General features: G+C 40.7%; 1 long non-coding RNA gene across 1 annotated transcript in view; it reads left to right on the top strand.

Annotated features, from left to right (window-relative positions):
• The window catches only part of LOC113617520 (uncharacterized), a 96705-nt gene that overhangs the window by 46402 nt on the left and 23763 nt on the right, over nucleotides 1–26540 (top strand). The gene's annotated exons all lie outside the window — the stretch shown is intronic.

The following is a 26540-nucleotide window of genomic DNA, read 5'->3' as shown; positions in this document are numbered from 1 at the left end:
AACGAGCATATAAGTACATTGCTGTTCTCATGCATTATAATCAGGACAATGCAGGTATTTTGGGTAAGCGTGCTCACATTCATCCATGCATTAGAAATTAAGGGATACTGATTACTCACCAGTCTCCCTTCCGGGCTCCATTCAAATGATAAATAGCAACAGGAATATAATCAAAGATTAAAGTCATAGAATTAGATTTATTTATGGAGTAGACAACTTCCCCAGAACTCTCCAAGTGAGGAGCTTCCTGGTAAAGCTGAACTGTAGCATGAAGTTACTCCTTGTTCTAAATCTAAGGGAGAGCTGGATTTTCTTATCTAACACTTATCTAGCTAACTGAAAGGACAATATGGCCTGTTCCCCAAAAATCTAATTGTTTATAGAACTAGAAATAACTACCTTTCCTTTTATAATGCTGTGATCTCATCCATAGAGTGACACAGGCCAGCAAAGGTCAGACTTTCCTTGGTCTCACCAGTTAGATTAATTCAGAGGAGTGAGTGAGCAGGGGATAGGGGGATTGGAAACATTAATTCCACTTCGCCGCTCCTCAACTGTAAGTGAAGAGGAAGCTACTTCCCCTTAGCGGAATCAGGAGGAGTGCAGTGGCCGTGAAAATGTGCCCCTCAGGTCTCCTACCGCAGGGCGTCTAGTTGAACAGCCCTTCCTTATGCTCTGCTTTGAAATTCATTATTATATTTGTGCCTGGGTCTCACTTTCGGAAGGCTGTTCCTATCCAGTACTGAATGGGACAGGGATGCCCAGGCAGACCAACTTTGGGGAGTTAAAAGTCTTCTTGGACAGGTGGTTTTGGCTCAGACGGACTCCATGCTAGCTTTACTGAACTTTATTAGAAATGCACTGCAGTGTAAGACCTGTCTTCCTCCCCCCCTTTTTTTCTTCCTCCTTCCTTTCTTCCTTCCCTTTCTCCTACACAGGGGTCAGCATTGCAGTTTGATGCTCTCCCAGCCTCCTCCAGCTTCCCTCCTCCATTGCCCCTCACTGGCATTTTCCTAGTACACCCTTTTCATCTGTAATCCTATCTTGTTGTCTGCTTCTCAGAGGGCTGGGAAAAATTCAAGGAGCAAAGTCATAGGCTATCCATCAACACCAAACATAGACACATATAAAATAATTGCAAGAAGTGCAATACTGTGTGAATTTGCACGCGTCAAAAGCTATTCCTCAGGACTAAGAGAAAAACTGGATCTTCTGCTGTGTTAACCCATCATATCATATTTGCCAGGTAGGCAAAGCAAGAGAAATAAACCTAGGGGAAGGGGGAGGAAGGGGATGCAGGTTTGGTTAGAAAGAAAGAAAACTGGCATCAAACTGTTTCCCTGCCGTGGAAAGGGGCACAGACTCAAGAATGGTCAGTGCCTGCAATTTTCTTTCAGTTTCAAATGTCCGTAGGAGTGCACTTCTTCCTCATCACCCTGAAGAGCTGACGGCAGCCTGGAGCTCATAACTCGCAGGGCACCATCCTAGGATTCAGAGAGCAGAACCCCACTGAAAAGCCATTTAGTAATGCAAGGTCGCAGGTAATTTACAGCCCAGACAGTCAGCTTGTTTTGAAGCCCTGACCTTTGGTAGACCTCCCCCTCTGCATGCTTTTTCTGTAAATAAAGATCACACAGCACCTTTTCTCATCATATACAGATAGCCAGTGCTATTAAGCTACATGGCAGAGTCTCTCCTTTTATCATTTTGGTGGATGACCCTATAAAAAGACATTAAACCTAATAAAAAATAATGCATCTAAGCACTGTATCCTGAACATCTGAATGAATATATTTCCTCTGTGGCTTCTTCATCTTAAGTTATGATAGCAGGAGCTTGACTGGTTATTAACCTTATAGTCTTTCACTGAGGGTCTTTGGTAGAGTTATCTGTACTCAGAAAAGGAATGGCCAAAGGAGAGCAGAATAATTTGCTGGCTTGGTAGCTCAGAGCATGTGTTTCATATTTAACACAGATAAATCTGTAGGCTGGGACACCAGAAGATACCTACTTCTAAACAAAACTAGGGTTAATGAAATAGCACAGTGGATAAACAGGTCATATTCCAAAAATGTTTGCTGTGAGTCATCCTTAGTGAAATATGGGCCACTGTCTCTTGCTTCCTTAAAATTCAGTGTTTCAGAGAGTAAACTGTGTCTGTGGGATGTGTGCTAAGTGTGTGTATTCTGCTCAAACTTTGATTTTCTTGATTCTCCTACACTTAATAGGTTAGGTGGGTTGGATATAAAGACTGAACAGCATTATACAGTGTACTTATAGAAAGTGATGGTAAGAATAACTCGCAGAAGAAAGTATCTTTGAGAGTTTTATTTCTAAACAGTCTTCCAAAATTACTGGTTTGGGAGATCAGAGGTGCAGAAGAGATTGTAGGGTGGCTGGAACCCGAGCCATGGGCAAAGTGTCTACTTTGATATGTTGTTTTCTCTCCTTGTCTCTTCTTCCTTCTATCATTTTTACTCTAAATTTGATCTCAAGGAGCACGAAGCCTAGATTTTGTGCTGTTCAAAAATTATTTTGATTCTAAGAAAATATATCTAGCTCAAATAGGAAATGATGCCTCATTTTCACCACACAGACTTAATCCAGCCTCTTACACCTTTTACAGAGGAACCACAAGATGAAGCCTTTAAATAGTACAAAAAACACCCTTCCCACAAATCTCTGCCCGCTCCCATGGGGGAATTCTGCTTGCTCTTCCTGACATTTCTGATCTCATGTTTTTATCCCCCTGAAGAGACTTGGTAGGTGGGTCTCAGCCTTCCTGCTTTTCTACCCTCAAAGACACTGCGTCATGGGGATGGGGTGTAGTAATCTGAAAAACAAGCAAGGCTTTCAGAACTGATTAAACATGCATGTAAAAAACTCTCTATATTAAGTCATTGAACAGGAAAATTAAATAGGACAAGTGAGCAGGTGGTAAATGAACGAAGACTGATGTGAAAAGTGATGTTTACATAAATAGCAGCCTAACTAATCCTTTGAAATATGAACGTAAAGACTTCAAGATGTCTAAAACCTTGGATATCCCAAGTTCCAGGCATTTCAAGGGCTTCAGCATCTTTTAAACTTTCCCTCTCAGCACCCTTTAAAGCCGGGAAGAAAAGAACAATTTTCCTTCACAAGGTGAGATTTAAAACTACCCTTAGATCTCTCTCAGAATTGGAATGCATGTTCTCCTTGACCCAGCACAGGAACTGTAACTCTCCAAAAATAACAAGTTGTTTTCTTGCAACTCATAGAACAAAACTCAGTCACACCAGAAAGTCTCTGAAAAGAATGACTTCAGAGGGTGATTTTGAAAGTGAACAGGAACTTACCTGAGGGTAGAAAAAGGGATGGATCTGGCTTAACTACATAAAACAAATGTGTGTGTGTGTCCCTCTCTTCTCACATCCCTTTCTAAGCCACGTTTTTTTTCAATTTTCAACATTCTAATCAGATATGTTACATGTTAATTGCAAACCTTCTACTTGTGATGTGAATGAAGTTTTTGTGCTTTGATATAATAGATGCTTGATAAAGAGATTGACTTGGAACCTAAAATTATTGAAAGAATGGCATCAGAATCAGAAGCTAGATATCTTGGCACTGTCATTATTTTAAATTCCATATTTCGATGAAACGATTCAGAAACCAACCTGTTTTTGTTGTTGTTGTTTATTACTTTTTTTTTTGGGGGGGGGGCAGGCCGGGGGAGGGATGGGATTTGTGGTAAAGAAAGGTAAATATCTGGACTGTCAAGTCCAGAATGTATGCTAGGCACTGGGGAGTTAAGCAAAGAGTAAACTAGTTCTTCACCAACTGTTTCCCTTTTCTTCTTGGCACGTAGACTACATTTCCCAAATACATATCCCTGCAATTAGTGACAACCAAGTGACTAGTTCTGGCTGATGGGATGTGGGTGGAAATCACGTAGGCCACCTCCAGGCCTGGCCTATATATTCCCTAAAGATCTTCCTTATGTGATCCCTTCCCTCATCTGCTAGCAGAATACAAAAGATCCAGTGAAAGACTCTGGGCGCTAAGGAATAGCAGAGCCACTAGACCAAAGGAACCTGAGTTTCTAGATCACAATGTGCAGCAGAGCCCCTGCTAACCTAGAAGGACTCTGATGTGAGAAAGAAGTAAACCTGTGTCGTGCTAGGCTATGATTCTAAAGTTTCTTTGTTACGGCAATGAATCTTCCTGACCAATACAGAAAACAGTCCAGGGGTATGTGGAGTGGGTGTATCAGAGGGTATGGTAGGCAGGATTCCAGGGTGGCCCCCATGACCTCTGCCTCCTGGTGTTACTCCTGTGACTATGCTATGTTCCATGGAAAAAGGGATTTCCCCGATGCAATTACAGTGACCCATCAGTTGGCAAAGAGTTTAATTATTTGGGTGGGCCTGACCTAATCAAAAGAACCCTTTAAAAGCAGAGAATTTTCTCTAGCTGGTAGCAGAAAAGGGAGTGCAAGAGATGTGAAGTGTGAAAGGGGTTTGACACTGAAATTATGTGGCAAAGATCTGAGAGGGGCTTGTAGGAGCTGAGAGTGGTACCCGGCCAACAGCTGGCAAGATAATGGAACCTGTCCTAGAGCCACAAGAAAATTAATTCTGCCAGGAGTCTGAGGGAGCGTGGAAGTAGGTTTTTCCTTAATTGAGCCTCTAAATGATGTTGACTAAAAAAATATTCACAGCTTAAAACTTGAGTGTTATGTTTTATTCGGCGGGAATTTTTAGGACTTCAAGCCTGGGAGGCAGCATCTCAAGTAACCCTGAGAGGACTGCTCCTAGGAGGCGAGGGGGGAGCCAGGTTATATAGAAGTTTTGTAACACAGGGCAGGTAGTCTGCATGTCAAAAGATGACTGTTAATTAAAGGAAAACCAGATATCTCAAGTTAAGGAATTTAGTGCTTTTCTCTGTATGGGAAGATGCAAGAGTCTGGGCTCACTGAAATCATTCCTTTGATATTGCACCTCAGCTCTCTGGGGCCAGTATCCTGTGTTTTCACATCCTGAGTTTCCTCAGGGCTCACCTTAGGGAGTGGCTGCAGTCTGATGGCTGGTAGACGGCAGGTATTCTTTCCTTCCTGAGTTTCCTCAAGGCTCACCGGCTTCACGTTGGAGGACTGCAATCGCTGATGACTATAATGTGCTTGGTTAACTGATATGGCAGGAAATATTCCATTTCTCAAAGAGGATGCAGCCAGGGGACATCTTGATGTCAGCTTTATGAGATTCTCGGTAGAAGACTCAGCTAAAACATGCCTGGATCCTGACCCATGGTAGTGATAAGATGATAAATATTTATTGTTTTAAGCCATTAAGTTTGTCGTAATTTGTTCTCTAAAAATAGAAAATTAATGTAGAGGTTGATGAGTGCTATGTCTAAAATATGTGGTAAAATGAGGATTGATCCGGGCTGGTATCAACATTTAAGGGGTTAGATCTGTTGGACAGGCCCTGGCAGCAGAGGACAGTGCAGTGGTGTCATTCACAGCCTGATGGATTCTTGTGTTGTGGGTCTAGGGTTGAATTGGAACTCTGGCCAGACCCCACGTCTTGCCAACCAAATGGCCTGGGGTCACAGGTTGAGTGTGAATCTCAGTGACAAGAACTGAGCTACAGTTCCTGATTTAATGAGCAGTTTCAAGGTACTTATTTACTTATGATTCTTCAGAATTATCTCAGAGGGGTCAGAGAGAGGCTGAGTTGCCTTGCCTCCCCATCTGTATTGTAGCCTAGCATTTACATTTAGGCCTGCATTTAGGTGTTTATTTTTGGAGTTTCACATAAAAATTAATTCGGAAAAAATACTTTATTGCAGAAACTGTTAGAAAATCCTAAGTTTAGGGAAAAGCTGTATATCTTTAGGGAAATGTGAGAGCCTGTTATACATAGAGCAGCAAGAGTAATTCTACAGCCCCAAACAAAGTGGCGATGGGGCCCTGAATTGATCACCAGGCCTGGTTCTCATTGACTCAGGATCTGGCTTGGACTGCGTCTGAAGTAAAATGTTCTTTGTGCAAGATTGGGGCAGTCAAGGACCGACTAAGGTCTTGTTTGGCTTTACTATTATTAGTTTTTTATTGAAGTATCATTAACATATAACTGTTAGTTTCAGGCATACAACATAATAACTCAGTATTTGTATATATTGAGAAATGATCACAATAAGTCTATTCAACATCCATCACCATACATAGTTATAAAAATAGTTCAGCTTTAAAAGATCCCCTATGTGATACCAGAGAGGAAATGTAATAGATAGAGATGTAGATATATAATAAATACCATGTATATAAATTCCCTGACCTGCTCACCTAGTCTAGCTCATCTGTGTTGCTTCTAGTCTTCTTCCTAATAAATATTTATTAAATACCTATGTGTGCCAGGCCTTGCACTTAGAACTGGGGATTCAAAAGTGCCCAGGGAGGTCACAGAGAGAAACGGTGATTGTGTCAGGTTCTCACTGGGTTAGCATTCTGATTGTGGTAATTCCATGGCAAAGGAGCCATACTATCTCCAGTTTGACATGGTGCTGGCATTCAGGAACAGTACTCTGGAGTGACAAGAAGTAAGGCAGCAGTGACCTGGGAAGCCCAGGTCTCTCTCTCTTTTAACTCACTTAATGAGATCTGTAGCATAAGCACCTGTACATGTAAAATTTTCTCCTCCTCCATCATGAGAGGCCCTAAATGTACCTACTTGGTTGCCATTAGGATTGTTAATATAATTCAGCTTTAATTGTTGTTACAGTTGCACCTGCTGCAGTGAGTTAACCTCGGGCAACTTCCTGGAAAGCAGACTTGCTAAATCACTGCTGGGTAAGGGTGATCATGAGCTTTGTAGAGCAGAGGGACAAAGCTCCACTCTGCAGACTCATCCTCACGTGGCATCTTCACCTCCCAGGGCACTGTCATGCTCCTGCCTGTGTCATTTTCTTGTGCTAGTTTACAGAAGGGAAAAGCAAGGGGAGAAATCCATGTGCTGGCTCAGCTGCCATCAGAACTTGGGGTGACTGTTCTGACTCACAGCCTGGAAGGGAATGGGGGTCCTCTCATTGTTTTCTGCAGTCTCAAGGGACAGTGGGGTTCTGTTTTATTGCTTCAAGTGATAAAATGGGTAGAATTCTTTACTACCAAGTGACGAGCAGCAGTAAAATTAAGTAATCCTAAAAGGAAAATATGTCAAAATGAAAGGCATCTTCAAATATGATTTCTCTCTTGAGAGGTCAAAGACCTAGGTCTTAGTGGAGGAAGCTATTTTCAGCATGCATGTGTCCAGGTGCCCGTTGATTTGGAATTCTTACATCAGGCCTTGTTTCTGGACTCGTCTACTTCCCCCTGGTTACAGTGTTCTAGTTATTTATTGCCACATAAGAAACTACCTCAAAGCTTAGTGCCGTAGCACAATGATTTGATATTATCTCTTATGGTTCTGATTTGACTCGTTCTTGCTTAGAGGTGTCTTCTGTGGTCACATCCAGTTGTCAGCTAAGCCTGAAGCCATCTGAAGGCTTGACAAGGCTGGATGCTTACGTGGTTTCTCCACTCCCGTGTCTGGGGCCTGAACTAGGATGACTACTGGACAGTTGGGTTAGCTGGAACTGTGGCCCTGAGTGCCTACATATGCTGTCCCCAGCATGGTGGTCCTGGGGGCTCAGACTTCTTAGATGGCAGCTCAGGGCTCCAGGCAGAAGCTCAAACTTTCTTTTGACCAAACTTCAGAAGTCAGCATAACTTCTTCCACATTTACCCACATTCTATTAAGCAAGGCACAGGCCAGCCCAGATTGCAGAAGAGGAGACTACACAAATGTATGGATATGGGCAATGTGGTTCACTGGGAGGAATCATCTGTAGTATTTTGTATGACATCAAAGAAGAGTTGAGGGATTATAAAATCCCCAAATCTTATTGTCAGCCGATTATGAGGGTCCGTTAGCATAAAGGACCCAGCCTTAATGGATCTGACTAAACTTTATCTGCTAAGGTCATGAACTTTACTGTCTCTGGTTGAGCCTCCACTTTCTGGAAAAGCAGACAGTTTGCTCTGAATTGGAAAATTTTATCCATAGTTTCCTGGACAGCTTTCTCAGCAACAGCAAAATCCACACTTGATCATTTTGTTGTTAAAATAAAGATGCAGTGAGAGAATTATGATTTCTCATGGCTATGCAACTTAATACAGATTTTGCTTTGTTAGTTTGTCGATGAAAAAATATTAGGGAAGGCATCATGTGTGGTAAGTGGCTCCTCTGTGAGGTGCTTGGTGGGGAGAGAGGACACTTAAGCAATGGCTTCTGTTGCTTGAGGAACAGGCCAGTTCTGAAACCAAAACTTACAAGTAAAATTTGCACCTTAGAAGAAAGGTTGCAGCCTAAAATTTAGTTGAGAAAACAAGACAGTGCATCTAGGGAAGAATAAAGAATGTAAGAAATTGCTAAATAGTACAGTATAGCTTCTATGGATTTTATGGCTTTCTAGTTATTCCTCATCCTTACTTAGATCAATGGAACTTTAGGTTTGAGATTGGAGATAAGCTTATTGGATATTTTCTTTCCAGTAGTTGCTTTTACTGGCACTCAGGATGAATTGAGGATAAAGCATTTATCCTCTACATCTGCATTTATAATTCAGTTGAGTTTTGATGTACAGCCAGTTTATACTAAAAAATTGATACCTGGAAGGAAAAATAATTTAATAATTTAATTTAATGTCACATGATTTATTCCAGGTTGATGGTTATTGATAGACTACAAGACATTCTCTGCCCAGAATTGTTAATCAATAATTGGACCAAAAGAGAATTAAGCTCCTCCAGTGATGAGTTCTGTAGTAGTCCCATGGATCACAAAAGTAAGACAGAATTAGTTTTTTCCCTCAAGGGAGTCACAGTTTACTGGAGAAAGCAACACACAACAGATAATACTACGATTGCAGAGTACACCCTCTAAAGAGATATAAACAAAATGGTGGAGGAAAGAATACTGTGGCAACTACGAGGGTCACTGATGACCTGAGGGTGGCAGTGTTTGTGCAGATTCTTCAAGGCTCAGTGAAAGCAGTTTACTCCAGCCAGAGAAGAGCCTGTTCAGAGAGGCAGGCAATGGTGAAAGGACCCAGGATGTACAGAAACTAGTTAGACTCATGGGGGGCTACAGTGCAGGGTGTGTTTGTGGGTTGGGGTAGGTTTGGGGTGCAGGTGAGAGAATTAGCAGTAAAGGAAGCTGGAGAATAGTCAGGGGCCAGATGGCACATTTGGTGTGTTTGTCTCAGTCAGGAGTAGGGTTTGGATAGTTGTGGGTTGGCTAGAACACAGATAAAGAGAGAGAAAGTTTGACAAAACCCAGCTGCCAAACAATATGGTTATGCCAGGATTTGGTAACTGATCTCAGCTTGTTTCACATCTGGAAGATCAGTCTAGGAGGACAAAGGACAAGCAGTATGCAAACACCACTAGTCAAAGGTTGAAAATGAGTCCAAGATCAGGATAAAACACAAAAGCTTGAGCAGTAGGCACAGGAATCTATCAGCTGCCTTTAGTCATGTAAGACTGGCCCTCAAGGGCAGGAATGCCAGTCCATGAAAGAGGGTGGGGCTTACAGGCACTTGATCCTCTGGAAACAGTCCAAGAGTCTAGGGACTTGACATTCAAGACCCAATCAAGTTGATTATGTGGTGATCCAGTGAGTCCCTGGCTTAAAGCTTATTCATAATTTCTGCACTGAGACACTGTCTCTGGGGTATGTTTAAAGGCTAAACCTAAGGAAAGAATTAAGAATCCCAGTGGTTAGAAGTGTCAAGACCATAGTAAAGCTCAGTTTTTCATACACAGGTGTATTAGGGTTCTCCATAGAAACAGAACTGATAAGGTGTGTGCGTGTGTATGTGTGTGTGTGTGTGAAAGAGAGAAGGGGGAAAGGGAGAGAGTGCACATATGTGTGGTTTTTATAAAACTATCCTGGAGATTCTTCTCTTTACTTAGTAATTGTATTTTTTAGACTAAAATGATTGAAGGGTGGCCAATCAATTTATTTTAGCTGTATTTAATGATTTATGCCAGTTGCTTCCTCTGGTTGGCTAGTTGCTTGATATACCAGTGAGTGTATCGAGAGCTATAGATGTCAGTCAAACTGGTATGGAGGTGTAGGCTAGAACCTTTCTACTCTAAGTATGGATCAGTTGTAGAACCAATAACTTCACTTCACCTGGAAATTTGTACAAAAGCAAAATTGTATGGCCCTCCTGACCCGCAAATCAACACTTACACTTTAATAAGAACCCCACGTAATTCATTTGCACATTAAAATTTGAAAAACATTTGTTTAGAATACGTACTAGTGGCATTACTCATATGACCAGCTCTGTGAAGCATCTTCTTTACTCACAGAAAGTGAAAAAAAAAAATGCAGTGTTACAACTCCATTTTAAAAATCAGTGTAGGGTCAGTGCTGCAGCCTGTGGAGTGAAAACCACATTCACAGAAAGAGAGACAAAATGAAAAGCCAGAGGACTATGTACCAGATGAAGGAACAAGATAAAACCCCAGAAAAACAACTAACTGAAGTGGAGATAGGCAACCTTCCAGAAAAAGAACTCAAAATAATGAGAGTGAAGATGATCCAGGGCCTCAGAAAAAGAATGAAGGCAAAGATCGAGAAGATGCAAGAAATGTTTAACAAAGACCTAGAATAATTAAAGAATAAAAACTTATCTCCAGAATTTACAAGCAGCTCAATATCAAAAAAATAAACAGCCCAATCCAAAAATAGGGAGAAGACTTAAATAGACATTTCTCCAAAGAAGATACACAGATGGCCAACAAACACATGAAAGGACGCTCAACATAACTAATCATTAGAGAAATGCAAATCAAAAATACAATGAGGTATCACCTCACACCAGTCAGAATGGCCATCATCAAAAAATCTACAAACAATAAATGCTGGAGAGGGTGTGGAGAAAAGGGAACCCTCTTGCACTGTTGGTGGGAATGTTAAATTGATACAGTCACTATGGAAAACAGTATGGAGGTTCCTTAAAAAACTACAAATAGAACTACCATATGACCCAGCAATCCCACTACTGGGCATATACCCTGAGAAAACCCTGGGCATATAATTCAAAAAGAGTCATGTAGCACAGTATTCATTGCAGCACTATGTACAGTAGCCAGGAAATGGAAGTAACCTAAGTGTCCATCGACACATGAATGAATAAAGAAAATGTGGCACATATATACAATGGAATATTACTCAGCCATAAAAAGAAAAAAAGGACAAACACCTAGAAGAATTAAAGAACAAACAAACAGAGATGAACAATACAATAACTGAATTGAAAAATACACTAGAAGGAATCAATAGCAGAATAAATGAGGCAGAAGAATGGATAAGTGATCTGGAAGACTGAATGGTGGAATTCACTGCCATGGAAAAGAATAAAGAAAAGAGAATGAAAAGAATTGAAGACAGGCTAAGAGACCTCTGGGACAACATTAAACGCAACAACATTTGCATTATAGGGGTCTGAGAAGGAGAAGAGAGAGGGAAAGGACCCAAGAAAATATTTGAAGAGATTATAGTCAAAAACTTGCCTTACATGGGAAAGGAAAGAGCCACCCAAGTCCAGGAAGTGCAGTGAGTCCCAGGCAGGATAAACCCAAAGAGAAACACACTGAGACACATAGTAATCAAATTGACAGAAATTAAAGACAAAGAAAAATTATTGAAAGCAACAAGGGAAAAACAACAAATAACATACAAGGGAGCTTCCATAAGGTTAACAGCTGATTTCTCAGCAGAAACTCTAAAAGCCAGAAGGGAATGGCACGATATATTTAAAGTGATGAAAGGGAAGAACCTAAACCAAGGTTACTCTGCCAGGCAAGGATCTCATTCATATTTGATGGAGAAATCAAAAGCTTTACAGACAAGCAAAAGCTAAGAGAATTCAGCACCACCAAACCAGCTCTCCAACAAATGCTAAAGGAACTTCTCTAAGTGGGAAAAACAAGAGAAGAAAAGGACCTACAAAAACAAACCAATAACAATTAAGAGAATGGTAATAGGATCATACATATTGATAATTGCCTTAAACGTGAATGGATTAAATGTTCCAACCAAAAGACACAGGATCGCTGAATGGATACAAACACAAGACCCATATATATGCTGTCTACAACAGATCCACTTCAGACCTGGGGACACATACAGACTGAAAGTGAGGGGATGGAAAAAGATATTCCATGCAAATGGAAATCAGAGGAAAGCTGGAGTAGCAATACTCATATCAGATAAAATAGACTTTAAAATAAAGAATGTTATAAGAGACAAGGAAGGACTCTACATAATGATCAAGGGATCAATCCAAGAAGAAGATATAGCAATTATAAATATATATGCACCCAATATAGGAGCACCTCAATACATAAGGCAACTGCTAACAGCTATAAAAGAGGAAACTGACAGTAACACAGTAATAGTGGGGGAAATTAATACCTCATTTACACCAATGGACAGATCATCCAGACAGAAAATTAATAAGGAAACACAAGCTTTAAGCGACACAATACACCAGATAGATTTAATTGATGTTTATAGGACATTCCATCCAAAAACAGCAGATTACACTTTCTTCTCAAGTGCACACAGAACATTCTCCAGGATAGATCACATCTTGGGTCACAAATCAAGCCTCAGTAAACATAAGAAAATTGAAATCATATCATGCATCTTTTCAGACCACAATGCTGTGAGAGTAGATATCAGTTACAGGGGGAAAAAAATGTAAAAACACAAACACATGGAGGCTAAACAATACATTACTAAATAACCAAGAGATCATTGAAGAAATCACAAGGAAAATAAAAAAATACCTAGAGACAAATTACAACAAAACCACAACCATCTAAAACCTATGGGATGCAGCAAAAGCAGTTCTAAGAGGGAAGTTTATACCAAGCTTACCTCAAAAAACAAGAAAAATCTCAAACAATCTAACCTTACACCTAAAGGAACTAGAGAAAAAACAAAACACAAAGTTAGTAGAAGGAAAGAAATCATAAAGATCAGAGCAGAAATAAATGAAATAGAAACAAAGAAAACAATAGCAAAGATCAATAAAACTAAAAGCTGGGTCTTTGAGAGTACAAACAAATTGATAAACCTTTAGCCAGACTCATCAGGAAAAAGAGGAAGAGGACTCAAATCAATAAAATTAGAAATGAAAAAGGAGAAGTTACAACGGACACCACAGAAATACAAAGCATCTTAAGAGACTACTACAAGTAACTCTATGCCAATAAAATGGACAACCTGGAAAAAATGGACAAATTCTTAGAAAGGTATGAACTTCCAAGACTGAACCAGGAAGAAATAGAAAATATGAACAGACCAATCACAAGTAGTGAAATTGAAAATCTTCCAAAAAACAAAAGTCCAGGACTAGATGGCTTCACACGTGAATTTTATCAAACGTTTAGAGAAGAGCTAACACCCATCCTTCTCAAACTCTTCCAAAAAATTGCAGAGGGAGGAACACTCCCAAACTCGTTCTACGAGGCCACCATCACCCTGATACCAAAACCAGACAAAGATACTACAAAAAAGAAAACTACAGGCCAATATCACTAATGAACATAGATGGAAAAATCCTCAACAAAATACTAACAAAGAGAATCCAAAAACAGTCATACACCATGATCAAGTAGGATTTATCCCAGAGATGTAAGGATTCTTCCATATATGCAAATCAATCAACGTGATACACCATATTAACAAACTGAAGGAGAAAAACCATATAATCATCTCAATAGATGCAGAAAAAGCTTTTGACAAAATTCAACACCATTTATGATAAAAACTCTCCAGAAAGTGGGCATAGAGGGAACCTATATAATAAACATAATAAAGGCCATATATGACAAACCCACAGCAAACATCATTCTCAGTGGTGAAAACCTGAAAGCATTTCCTCTAAGATCAGGAACAAGACAACGATGTCCACTCTCACCACTATTAGTCAACATAGTTTTGGAAGTCCTAGCCACGGCCAGCAGAGGACAAAAAGAAATAAAAGGAATACAAATTGGAAAAGAAGAAGTAAAACTGTCACTGTTTGCAGATGACATGATACTATACATAGAGAATCGTAAAGATGCCACCAGGAAACTACTAGAGCTAATAAATGAATTTGGTAAAGTAGCAGGATACAAAATTAATGCACAGAAATCTCTTGCATTCCTATACACTAACAATGAAAGATCAGAAAGAGAAATTAAGGAAACAATCCCATTCACCATTGCAACAAAAAGAGTAAGATACCTAGGAATAAACCTACCTAAGGAGGTAAAAGACCTGTACTCAGAAAACTGTAAGACACTGATGAAAAAATCAAAGATGACACCAACAGATGGAGAGATATACCATGTTCTTGGATTGGAAAAATCAACATTGTGAAAATGACTATACTACCCAAAGCAATCTACAGATTCAATGCAATCCCTATCAAATTACCAGTGGCATTTTTTACAGTACTAGAACAAAAAATCTTAAAATTTGTATGGAGACACAAAAGACCCCGAATAGCCAAAGCAGTCTTGAGGGAAAAAAAATAGCTGGAGGAAATCAGACTCCCTGACTTCAGACTATAATACAAAGCTACAGTAATCAAGACAATATGGTACTGGCACAAAAACAGAAATATAGATCAATGCAACAGGATAGAAAACCCTGAGATAAAATGACACACCTTGGTCAACTAATCTATGAGAAAGGAGGCAAGAATATAAAATGGAGAAAAGACAGTCTCTTCAACAAGTGGTGCTGGGAACACTGGACAGCTACATGTGAAAGAATGAAATTAGAACACTCCCTAACACCATACACAAAAAGAAACTCAAAATGGATTAGAAACCTAAATGTAAGACTAGACACTCTAAAACTCTTAGAGGAGAACATAGGCAGAACACTCTGACATACATCACAGCAAGATCTTTTTTGATCCACCTCCTAGAGTAATGGAAATAAAAACAAAAATAAATAAGTGGGACATAATGAAACTTAAAAGCTTTTGCAAAGCAAAGGAAACTATGAATAAGATGAAAGAACAACCCTCAGGATGGGAGAAAATATTTGCAAACGAATCAATGGACAAAGGATTAATCTCCAAAATATATAAACAGCTCATGCACCTCAATATTAAAAAAAAACAAGCAACCCAATCAAAAAATAGGCAGAAGACGCAAATAGACATTTCTCCAAAGAAGACATACAGATGGCCGAGAAGCACATGAAAACATCAACGTCAACATCACTAATTATTAGAGAAATGCAAATCAAAACTACAGTGAGGTATCACCTCACACCAGTTAGAATGGGCATCATCAGAAAATCTACAAACAACAAATGCTGGAGAGGGTGTGGAGAAAAGGGAACCCTCTTGCACTGTTGGTGGGAATGTAAACTGATACAGGCACTATGAAGAACAATATGGAGGTTCCTTAGAAAATTAAAAATAGAATTATAATATGACCCAGCAATCCCAGTACTGGGTATATACCCAGAGAAAATCATAATTCAAAAAGACACATGTACCACAATGTTCATTGCAGCTCTATTTACAATAGCCAGGTCGTGGAAGCAACCTAAATGCCCATCGACAGAGGAATGGATAAAGAAGATGTGGTACATATATACAATGGAATATTACTCAGCCATCAAAAGGAATGGAATTGGTATTTGTAGAGATGTGGGTGGATCTAGAGACTTTCATACAGAGTGAAGTAAGTCAGAAAGAGAAAAACAAATATCATATATTAACACATATATGTGGAACCTAGAAAAATGGTACAGATGAACTGGTTTGCTGGGCAGAAATATAGACACTGATGTAGAGAACAAACATATGGACACCAAGGGGAGAAAGTGATGGGTGGTTGGTGTGACGAATTGTTTGATTGGGTTTGACATGTATACACTGATGTGGGTAAAATTGATGACTAATAAGAACCTGCTGTATAAAAAAATAATAGAAAATTCAAAAACAAAGGAATGGGAGGAGCTTCAGGATTGCGGAAGAGTAAGACGTGGAGATCACTTTCCTCCCCACAAATACATCAGAAATACATCTACATGTGGAACAACTCCTGCAGAACACCTACTGAACGCTGGTAGAAGACCTCAGACCTCCCAAAAGGCAAGAAACTCCCCACGTACCTGGGTAGGGCAAAAGGAAAAAGAAAAAACAGAGACAGGAGAATAGGGATGGAACCTGCACTAGTGGGAGGGAGCCGTGAAGGAGGAAAGGTTTCCACACACTAGGAAGCCTCTTCGTGGGCAGAGTGTGCAGATGGTAGAGGGGGGAAGCTTCGGAGCCATGGAGGAGAGCGCAGCAATGGGTGCGGAGGGCAAAGCAGAGAGATTCCCACACAGAGGGTCGGTGCCAACCAGCACTCACCAGCCTGAGAGGCTTGTCTGCTCACCCGCTGGGACAGGTGCGGGCCCGGAGCTGAGGCTTGGGCTTCAGAGGTCACATCCCAGGAAGAGGACTGGAGTTGGCTGCATGAACACAGGCTGAAGGGGGCTAGTGCACCCCAGCTAGCTGGGAGGGAGTCCAGGAAAAAGTCTGGACCTGCTGAACAGGCAAGAGACTTTTTTTGCCTGTTTGATTCCTGGTGCGTGAGGAGAGGGGATTAAGAGAACCGCTTAAAGGAGCTCCAGAGATGGGCGCGAGCCATGGCTATCAGCATGGACCCCAGAGACAGGCATGAGATGCTTAGGCTGCTGCTGCAGCCACCAAGAAGCCTGTATGCAAGCACAAGTCACTATCCACACCTCCCCTCCTGGGAGCCTGTGAAGCCCGCCACTGCCGGGGTCCTGTTATCCAGGGACAACTTTCCCGGGAGAGCACGCGGCGTGCCTCAGGCTGTTGCAACGTCATGCCGGCCTCTGCCGCCACAGGCTCACCCTGCACTCCATACCCCTCCCTTCCCCCAGACTGAGTGAGCCAGAGCCCCCTAATCAGCTGCTCCTTTAACCCCGTCCTGTCTGAGTGAAGGACAGATGCTCTCAGGCGACCTACACGAAGAGGCAGGTCCAAATCCAAAGCTGAACCCCGGGAGCTGTGAGAACAAAGAAGAGAAAGGGAAATCTCTCCTAGCAGCCTCAGGAGCAGCAGATTAAATCTCCACAGTCAACTTGCTGCATCCTGCATCTGTGGAATACCTGAATAGACTATGACTCATACCAAATTGAGGAGGTGGACTTTTGGAGCAATGATATATTTTTATATATTTCCCTTTTTCTCTTTTTGTGAGTGTGTATGTGTATCCTTTGGTGTGTGATTTTTGTCTGTATAGCTTTGCTTTTACCATTTGTCCTAGGGTTCTATCTGGTTTTTTTTTTTCTTTTTTTAGTATTGTTTTCAGCGCTTGTTATCATTGGTGGATTTTTTTTTTTTGGTTTGGTTGTTCTTTCTTTCTTTTTTTTAATTGCTTTAAAAAATTTTTTTGTTTTTAATAACTTTTAAATTTAATTTAATTCTTTCTTTCCTTCTTTCTTTCTTTCTTTCTTTCTTTCTTTCTTTCTTTCTTTCTTTCTTCCTTCCTTCCATCCTTCCTTCCTTCCTTCCTTCCTTCCTTCCTTTCTTCCTTTCTTTCTTTTTCTCTCCCTTTTATTCTGAGCCGTGTGGATGACAGGCTCTTGGTGCTCCAGCCAGGCATCAGGGCTGTGCCTCTGAGGTGGGAGAGCCAAGTTCAGGACACTGGTCCACCAGAGACCTCCCAGCTTGAAGTAATATCAAATGGTGAAAATCTCCCAGAGATCTCCATCTCAACGCCAAGATCCAGGTCCACTCAATGACCAGCAAGCTACAGTGTTGGACATCCTATGCCAAACAACTACCAAGACAGGAACACAACCCCACCCATTAGCAGAGAGGCTGCCTAAAATCATAATAAGGCCACAGACACCCCAAAGCACACCACCAGACGTGGACCTGCCCACCAGAAAGACAAGATTCAGCCTCATCCACCAGATGAGACTGGATCTTCCCTCCACCGGGAAGCCTACACAACCCACAGAAACAACCTTAGCCACTGGGGACAGATACCAAAAACAACAACAGAAACTACAAACCTGCAGCCTGCAAAAAGGAGACCCCAAACACAGTAAGTTAAGCAAAATTAGAAGACAAAGAAACACACAGCAGATCAAGGAGCAGGTAAAAACCCACCAGACCTAACAAATGAAGAGGAAATAGGCAGTCTACCTGAAAAAGAACTCAGAATAATGATAGTAAAGATGATCTAAAATCTTGGAAATAGAATAGAGAAAATACAAGAAACGTTTAACAAAGACCTAGAAGAACTAAAGAGCAAACAATCATGAAGAATAAATGAATAAACGAATGAATTTAAAAAGTCTCTACAAGGGATCAATAGCAGAATAACTGAGATAGAAGAATGGATAGGTGACCTGGAAGATAAAATAGTGGAAATAACTACTGCAGAGCAGAATAAAGAAAAAAGAATGAAAAGAATTGAGGACAGGCTCACAGACCTCTGGGACAATATTAAACGCACCAACATTCGAATTATAGGGGTCCCAGAAGAAGAAGAGAAAAAGAAAGGGACTGAGAAAATATTTGAAGAGATTACTGTTGAAAACTTCCCTAATATGGGTAAGGAAATAGTTAATCAAGTCCAGGAAGCACAGAGAGTCCCATACAGGATAAATCCAAGGAGAAACATGCCAAGACACATATTAATCAAACTATCAAAAATTAAATACAAAGAAAAAATATTAAAAGCAGCAAGGGAAAAACAACAAAAAACATACAAGGGAATCCCCATAAGGTTAACAGCTGATGTTTCAGCAGAAACTCTGCAAGCCAGAAGGGAGTGGTAGGACATATTTAAAGTGATGAAAGGGAAAAACCTACAACCAAGATTACTCTACCCAGCAAGGATCTCATTCAGATTTGACAGAGAAATTAAAATCTTTACAGACAAGCAAAAGCTAAGAGAATTCAGCACCCCCAAACCAGCTTTATAACAAATGTTAAAGGAACTCCTCTAGGCAGGAAACACAAGAGAAGAAAAAGACCTACAATAACAAGCCCAAAACAATTAAGAAAATGGTAGTAGGAACATACATATTGATACTTACCTTAAATGTAAATGGATTAAATGCTCCAACCAAAAGACATAGACTGGCTGAATGGATACAAAAACAAGACCCATATATATGCTGTCTACAAGAGACCCACTTCAGACCTAGGGATACATACAGACTGAAAGTGAGGGGATGGAAAAAGATATTCCATGCTAATGGAAATCAAAAGAAAGCTGGAGTAGCAATTCTCATATCAGACAAAATAGACTTTAAAACAAAGACTATTACAAGAGACAAAGAAGGACACTACATAATGATCAAGGGATGAATCCAAGAAGAAGATATAACAATTGTAAATATTTATGTACCCAACATAGGAGCACCTCAATACATAAGGCAAATGTTACCAGCCATAAAAGGGGAAATCGATAGTAACACATTCATAGTAGGGGACTTTAACACCTCACTTTCACCAATGGACAGATCATCCAAAATGAAAATAAATAAGGAAACCCAAGCTTTAAATGATACATTAAACAAGATGGACTTAATTGATATTTATAGGACATTCCATCCAAAAACAACAGAATACTCTTTCTTCTCAAGTGCTCATGGAACATTCTCCAGGATAGATCATATCTTGGGTCACAAGTCAAGCCTTGGTAAATTTAAGAAAATTGAAATTGTATCAAGTATCTTTTCTGACCACAATGCTATGAGACTAGATATCAAATACAAGATAAAATCTGTAAGAAATACAAACACATGGAGGCTAAACAATACACTACTTAATAACCAAGAGATCACTGAAGAAATCAAAGAGGAAATCAAAAATACCTAGAAACAAATGAAAATGAAAACATGATGACCCAAAACCTATGGGATGCAGCAAAAGCAGTTCGAAGAGGGAAGTTTATAGCAATACAATCCTACCTTAAGAAACAAGAAACATCTCAAATACACAACCTAACCTTACGCCTAAAGCAATTAGAGAAAGAAGAACAAAGAAACTCCAATGTTAGCAGAAGGAAAGAAATCATAAAGATCAGATCAGAAATAAATGAAAAAGAAATAAAGGAAACGATAGCAAAGATCAATAAAACTAAAAGCTGGCTCTTTGAGATGATAAAACAAAATTGATAAACCATTACCCAGACTCATCAAGAAAAAAAGGGAGAACACTCAAATCAATAGAATTAGAAATGAAAAAGGGGAAGTAACAACTGATAGTGCAGAAATACAAAGGATCATGAGAGATTACTATGAGCAACTATATGCCGATAAAATGGACAACCTGGAAGAAATGGACAAATTCTTAGAAATGCCACAAACTTCCAAGACTGAACCAGGAAGAAATAGAAAATAGGAACAGACCAATCACAAGCACTGAAATTGAAACTGTGATTAAAAATCTTCCAACAAACAAAAGCCCAGGAGAGATGGCTTCACAGGCAAATTCTATCAAACATTTAGAGAAGAGGTAACACCTATCCTTCGCAAACTCTTCCAAAATATAACAGAGGGAGGAACACTCCCAAACTCATTCTACGAGGCCACCATCACCCTGATACCAAAACCAGACAAGGATGTCACAAAGAAGGAAAACTACAGGCTAATACCACTGATAAACATACATGCAAAATTCCTCAACAAAATACTAGCAGACAGGGCTTCCCTGGTGGCGCAGTGGTGGAGATTCTGCCTGCTGATGCAGGGGACACGGGTTCGTGCCCTGGTCTGGGAAGATCCCACATGCCGCGGAGCAGCTGGACCTGTGAGCCATGGCCACTGAGCCTGTGCTTCTGGAGCCTGTGCTCCGCAACGGGAGAGGCCACAGCATACAAAAAGAGTCATGTACTACAATGTTCATTGCAGCTCTGTTTACAGTTGCCAGGACATGGAAGCAATCTAAGTGTCCATTGACAGATGAATGGATAAAGAAGATGTGGCACATATATACAATGGAATATTACTTAGCCATAAAAAGAAACGAAATTGGTGGATGGACCTAGAGTCTGACATACAGAGTGAAATAAGTGAGAAAGAGAAAAAGAAATACCGTATGCTAACACATATATATGGAATCTTAAAAAAAAAAAAATGGTCATGAAGAACCTAGGGGCAAGAAGAGAATAAAGATGCAGACCTAGTAGAGAATGGACTTGAGGACACGGGGAGGGGGAAGGGTAAGCTGGGACGAAGTGAGAGAGTGGTAGTTTATATATGGACATATATACTATGAAATGTAAAATAGATAGCTAGTGGGAAGCAGTCGCATAGCACAGGGAGATCAGCTCGGTGCTTTGTGAACAGCTAGAAGGGTGGGATAGGGACGGTGGAAAGTAGAGAGACACAAGAGGGAAGAAATTTGGGGATATATGTATATGTATAAATGATTCACTTTGTTATAAAGCAGAAACTAACACACCATTGTAAAGCAGTTATACTCCAATAAAAACATTAAAGAAAAAATAATAAAAGTAATAAATTTAAAAAAAAAGGAATGTCTTACACTGAGTTGGCATAATTCAAATATTTGGTCTATATAGTAATAATAACAATAATAAATTGTACATGTTTACATAAAACTAAGAAAAATTTATGTTTCTGCTTAATTTTCTCAGCTGAGTCTACGTTGAGTATAGTATAAATTCAGTCTTAAATAAGAAAATCAGGGAAAGAAGTTTTGCCATATACTTGTGGGAGATTATTGACTTGATAAAACAGTTAGTTGGTTAATTTTTTTCACACTTGAACTGGTTGTGACACCATTTCAGAAATTATTTTCATCCTATGTAATGACCAGCTATTTTCCATGATCTCCTGGGAGCACAAGTAGAATGGGCTTCAGTTGCACAAGGCAACTTTCTAGTCAGCAGAGGCAAAGTTCTGAGATCTAGATTACAGTACTAAGAGTGTTTGCAAAGTCTTTCCCTGGATGCCTTAGAAAACAGACAAATGTCTGTTTGTCTTGGATGGCATAATTGCAGCCCTGTGCTGCACTCAGTGGGGTCTGAGCTCAGTGATGTCACAGGTCTCCAGAGCTACAACATGGTAACTTTATTATTAGAAGGATAGAGAATCAGCATTTCTGTGTCTTAAAAGGAAAAATGAACCAATTAGAAACCAAGTGGCTTGCCTCAGCTAAGAGGTTAGTGTGGGATGAATTCCTGCCTTCCTCATGGTGGAATAGATGGCATATTATGCTTCCTATTTTACACATCTAATAATCAGCATTTGAGTTTGGTATCCGTATTCCTCAACTGTATTTGTTACAGACTGTTCATCTTTTGAGGTAAATGGAGTTGTTGTTTTTTTGTAAGATATCAGAATGACCTTAATCCTTCTAGGCAGACATTCCCAAGGTATATTTCAGAGGCAGCAGTGGTTGGAGAGTGTCACTTTTGACGGTCTGCTGACCTCTGCATGAGCCACACTAGAACCCCCTGTAAATGCAGAGGTTGTATTGCTGTGCCTGGAGTTCAGCTGGTGACTCACTGGGGACCAGGCAAGCATGAGTAATTGCAATTTGCAAATGGCAAGGAATGAATGCGAATCTGTCTTCTCTTTAGCCTTGTTCGAGTGAGTCTTTATGGGAGCAAAATTGCACCCTTTCTCTGGCCATGTTTTTTTATTTTTTAACATCTTTATTGGATGTTATAATGGCTTTACAGTGGTGTGTTAGTTTCTGCTGTATAACAAAGTGAATCAGCTATATATATATATATATATATATATATATCTCCCCATATCCCCTCCCTCTTGCGTCTCCCTCCTACCCTCCCTGTTCCACCCCTGTAGGTGGTCACAAAGCACCGAGCTGATCTCCCTGTGCTATGCGGCTGCTTCCCACTAGCTATCTATTTTACTTTTGGTAGTGTATATATGTCCATGCCAGTCTCTCACTTCATCCCAGCTTACCATTCCCCCTCCCTGTGTCCTCAAGTCCATTCTCTATATCTGCATCTTTATTCCTGTCCTGCCCCTAGGTTCTTCAGAACCTTTTTTTTTTTATTTTAGATTCTATATATATGTGTTAGCATATGGTATTTGTTTTTCTCTTTCTGACTTATTTCACTCTGTATGACAGACTCTATGTCCATCCACCTCACTACAGATAACTCGTTTCTTTTTACGGCTGAGTAATATTTCTGGCCATGTGTTTGCTTTAAACGAATCTCGACAAATGATATGGCACTGAAGAAAATGTGTTTAAGCTACATATTTACCTTGAAAAATAACACAGAACTAAGTGGGAAGGAAAATATGTACACACACACACACACACACACACACACACACACACAGATCATATTCTGTCATTCTGATGGCCTATAATGACTTGTCCATTTTGCCCTTGAATCTAATTAATTGGTCTTTGTAACCAGAGAAATAGTATTGTTTCTCTGTCTAAAGAGATACTGAGAACATAGCTTAAAAAAAGTCATGGCGGGCTTCCCTGGTGGCGCAGTGGTTGAGGGTCTGCCTGCCGATGCGGGGGACGCGGGTTCGTGCCCCGGTCCGGGAGGGTCCCACGTGCTGCGGAGCGGCTGGGCCTGTGGGCCGTGGCTGCTGGGCCTGCGCGTCCGGGGCCTGTGCTCCGCGGCGGGAGAGGCCACAGCAGTGAGGGGCGCGCGTACCGAAAAAAAAAAAAAAAGTCATGGCAACACATCAGCTTCTGATATGGAACGATGTTACAAAGGCAAGCCCACCCGACTGCCCTGCTTCCTCAAGTCCAGCCAGCAGGGCAGTGCTCTGTGCCCTCCTTGGCAGAAATTGCAGGAGCAATTTGAATCTAGCCCTCGCTTTAACTGAGCAGTGAAACGGGGGTCTGGTACCCTCTTGAGTGGCAGCCTTCTAATGTTTTATATGCCAGGAAAGTGCCCCAAACAAAGAAACTGTCAGAGTCCCTGGGTCCTGAACTATAGATCTGTCTGTCTCTTCTGTGTCAGAACACCAGTTCTGAGCGGGTGCCAGTCCAGTGGTGATGGGTGGGAAAAGGGTGGTGCGTGGCTCTGTGCCACGGTGAGAATGCAGAGGAAGGGAGACTCCACATGCCGGGGCTTCTCATGGCTGACACCTATTCTTATGTAACAAGTGCCCTTTCAGGTAAAAGAAACAGGTGGTATTTTACCCTGTTTAAGTGACAGATGTTGGAGATTTTTACCTGTGCTTCTGCCAGTGAAGTCGTGTAGTCTGGAGAACAGGGATTGGGTTGCATACAAAACCTAGAACTAGAAACCTTTGTAGCTGCATCATGAATAGTAGAGTAACTTCCCCACAGGATACAGATGCCTGGCTCTGATTTGTTCCTATTATAAGGCTTCAGGCCCACAAAGATTGTGAGAGGTCCCTGGGGACTGGGCGAAGGGGAAATTTATGAGCCTTCATTGCACTGCCTCTCCCTTCCCTGTGCTCCTGGGGACCGTGTGTGGAAATAGAGGCCAGGCATCCGATATAGGTAGGATCTGGACTCCTAGCCAGATAGCTCTCCCAACTCTTATCCTTGGCATCTCGGCCAAAGGCATGCCTTAAAGAGCAGTCGTTCTCTCTGGAGTCCTTTGACCAAATAAAATCTAAACCAAGGATTTCGCTTTGCAGACCATTTGCTCTCTGCCTTTTTGAGATGGGATACTAGTACTCACGATCTCTCTGTCTTCCTCTTCCTGGAAAGGTAGAAAATGAAAGCGTTGATACTTCTAACACTGGTGGTCTACTACAAGTAAAGTTTGCCAGTGAATCCAGTCTAAAATGGCTCAGGGTAACCTACCAAATTCATTTAAAGAAATTCTTCATGTAGTCTAGAAAGTTAACTAAATACATTTTCTTCATCATTTTCCTAAAGAATGCTTTAAAATAATTTTAGAGGATGTCTTTTCTCCAGCTGCCAGTCAGGATGTGCGTTCACTCTGCTCCACGGTACATTTGTGAACGGCGAGGCCAGCTAAGGAACACAGCCATCACACATGGGGTTGTGGCACAGCCAGGGTTAGCACACCAAGCCCTCCCCCTGCTTCCCTAGCTGCCTCGACCTGGGAGGTTCACCTTCTGGGTTGAGATTGGCTGCTCTTCTTGTTTATCTTGTTTCTTTACGTCCTCTTGTCAAATCAAAATTGTTGGATTTTCTTTCTGACTTAAAAAATTATTAATAAACTTGGCTTGCATTCAAGGAAGATAAGCAAGCCAGGGTGAGTGTATAGAAGTTCGGGGCCTGTAATTTTGTCGGCTGCGTCCATTGGGCTACAGTCTCACCAGGAGGGATGAGCCTTCCATATGCAGGGGTGTATAAATAGCAAGGCTTTGTGATATGGGAGTACAGCAGCCTTAAAATAGCTGAACTGGAAGATGTTACGATAATGCTATTTTTTTAGGTTTATACATCTGTGCAGAGTGCACAACATCTTATTATGTGTACATAATGTGTTAACTAAATGCCTAGCAGACGGGTTGGTTTTATTTGGAGGGGAACAAGAGTGGTGAAAAAGCCTTAGTGTGTTGGTATGCAGAAGAGCCTAACTTAGACAAGGAGTCACAATGCTGGCGAGGCCAGATAACATCCTTCAAACAGTTTGGTCTGATAGCTGGCTAGACGTGTCGTGAAAAAGGGGAGAAAATGAATCTTAAATGCTTACGTGCCAGATGGCTAAAATCTAAGTAACAGTTTTCTATTGTGCAGGGCTATTCATTTGTCAACCCTAGGAATTTATCTCTTAAAAACTTCCTATCCAGTTAACTTTTACTCGAGTTGATTTTTGAGGGGGGAGGATGGAGTCTAGTCACTTGCCAGTCATGAGATAGACTGAGTGTGTTTGGATGGAATACAGAGGCCAAAGTCAATTTTTTTTTTTTATAATAGATTACTGTTTGAAGTGTAAGAGAGGGAATCTTTATGTTAATGTTATTTTTCCTCCTTAATTAAAAAAATCTTGAATGTAAAACTGTATTTATCGTTCGTGTGCTGTTTATTAGAATATAACACTGAACTCTGTAGGGTGAGGTATTCATTTTTCACTGTACTATTTTTATAACTCATTCAATTTTATTGGTGAGAGAGTCCCACACTATGATTTTGACTAGAAAAGTGAAGCTTTTTGTCTTCTTTTCATATATATATATACCACTCACCACACCTTTTGCAAGATCCAGGGACAACATCTCTGATTCTGATTTGAGTTTATAACTTAATCTAAACACAGAAAGGAAACTGAGAATAATAAGGCCAGATACCCGCTCAGTGTGGTAAATAAGGCTTCATTTGCTGAAGTCACTAGGTCGTAGGAAAGTGATTTTGGTCTCTGATGACCCATGAACCTTAAACTGAAAGGTACACATTCTCTACTATGCCATGGCTTCCTTGCATTGTTTTGGGCCATCTCTGTGGGAACAAGTGCTTAGACCTCACTCAGTAAAATTCAC

This window comes from Aethalodelphis obliquidens, unplaced genomic scaffold, assembly GCF_003676395.1.
Source record: "Aethalodelphis obliquidens isolate GAN/ISIS:26980383/991018 unplaced genomic scaffold, ASM367639v1 scaffold4, whole genome shotgun sequence".
Classification (NCBI taxonomy): Eukaryota; Metazoa; Chordata; class Mammalia; order Artiodactyla; family Delphinidae; genus Aethalodelphis; species Aethalodelphis obliquidens.
The sequence above is the reverse complement of the archived record's forward strand: the minus strand, read 5'-3'. Positions and strand labels throughout refer to the sequence as shown.